Raw genomic sequence first — 2,360 nt, forward strand, 5'->3', positions numbered from 1 at the left:
CCTCTGCCTCCCAAGTGCTGGGATTAAAGGCGTGTGCCACCACGCCCGGCGTGAATATATTTTCACATGTATATTTTATAACTACATATAGATATTTATTGATATTTACATACACACACATATAGATAATCACGTTTCTTTAAAATACTTGCTTCCTATACTTTTCTTAAGTTTACAGATACCTATTTGGTAATTTAAATATATAAATGCAAAAAATGTATTAAACATGCAAACTGTTTTCAGGAACATAACAATTATCTACTAAAGCATACCTGAAATTCTTGCATCTAACTCAGTAGCAATCATTCTAGATAATCTGAGGTTGGCTTACACATAATAATTATAAAAATGAATGAATGGATACAAATTGAATGATCTATTTTAGAGTCTAAAAGAGAAATATTAATTTTTTACTAATTTTCAATGTTTTTTTTCCTATATTGAGTGCCCTTGTATAAAGTCATAAACTTTGTAATAGTCTCAGTATTTGGATTCTGTAAGGATTTACAGGTGTAATGAAAATTATACAACTTAAAAAGACACCATGTGATAGACATTGATGAAGGAAGGGCAGCTAACAGCTTCTAATAGCTTGTTTTGCTCACAGATTGATTGTTGTGTTATGATTTGTTGTTGTGTGTTTTCGTTAGGGTTGTTGGTAGTATGTATGTTTCACTTTTTTATATATTTTTAATGTACGTAGAATTCCATCATTTACCCAATTCATTTTCCTTCCCGAAATTGCTCCCAAGAACCTCGTCATATTCTTCCCATGCTACTTATCAAGTGACTAGCCTGTTTCCCCTTGATTCTTTTTGCTACATATATGGGTGTTATATTAAATGTATTAAGAAATGAGTATAAATGCAATCTGTTGAGCCCATTTTTTGTTGTTGCATATGCTTTCAGAGCTGACAACTGGGCACTGCCAACAAATAAGGAAGCTCATCCCTCGTGAGACTATTTCTTCTTTTTTCTAGCACACAGGAGATAGCAGAATTTTTAAATCTGATTTCCACAATTCCCATTTAATTTGATTTCATTTTTACCACTATTTTTATGCAGAAATGTATCTACTGTGCACTCTTTGATTCAAAAAAATACTTTATTCACTTAAGTGGTAGGGAATATTTGAATTATATTAGATGTATAATACATTTATGGATTTGGATATATGACCAAAACAAAACCTATGTGTAAAGAGTGATGATCTTATAGACATGGACATACATGGAACAGGAGAGGTGGGAAAAAAAATCATTAATTGGTTTCTAAAATGACAGAGGAGAAAAAAACAATCTCAATTCCATACATAGTGGGTTTTGGTAACTAGAATTATTTTAAGAATTGCCTTACAGAAAAATATTAGAGTGACAGGATGACTTACCAAACTCACATTTGTTTTAATCAAATTTTCTTCCCATCTGATGAGTGTTCAAGAAGACATCTATGTTTTGTAGAGATAATCTTCCCCTCATCCAGACCTATTTTCACTTCTTCAAATTGTCTCCTGGGTGAAATTCACGTGTTCTTTGTTCTGATCAAAATTAGAACTCTAGAAATAATTACCTTGGACATCTCTTTGGGATTTTCTGTTACAAGTGATAGTGACTATCGCATATTTGTCCAAACAGGAAGAGATGAACTTCCTGCTACTAATCCCAGCATCAATAATGTTAGACAATTTTTCTGAATTATTCACTTCACTTTCACCAATAAGGACTAAGGAGAAACTTACTGCTATCTGGTTTCTTACTATATGTATAAATTCAAAGTGGATCATTTCTTTGTATTTATGGGACCATGCACTATAAAATGTGATATATGACCAAAGCAAAACATATGCTGTGAAAATAATTTCTGAATGCATGGCAAATCTGTGTCAAATCTTGGTCTCATGATTGGTGAAGTTGAACGTTCTTCATAACTATATGTGATGTTGGCGGTAATTCATAGAATACAAATATTTCTTATATTACTTTAAGAAAACTAAGGCATATAACTCAAACCATTTTACTTGAGAAGGACTTGTAAGGAGTTCTCCTGATCACAGAATAAAAGTGCTATATATGTTTTGTTTATTCAAATCTGCATAACTTAATTGTAAATACCAGTAATTACTGGACAAGCTGCCATGTTACTTTACTTGTACAAATGTACATACATGTGGGCAATATAACTTTATCAGCATCCTTATCCAAATGAGATAACACTGAATATGAACAGATGATTTTATGGAACTCATGTGAATCTAATAGATAAAATATGCATTTACATAAACCAACAATTATGGAAATTGAAGAAAATATTGAAGTAGGATGACCAACACTTTCATGTGTTATTTCTAGCCTAGTTTTCAA

Source organism: Mus caroli, chromosome 2, assembly GCF_900094665.2.
Source record: "Mus caroli chromosome 2, CAROLI_EIJ_v1.1, whole genome shotgun sequence".
Lineage (NCBI taxonomy): Eukaryota > Metazoa > Chordata > Mammalia > Rodentia > Muridae > Mus > Mus caroli.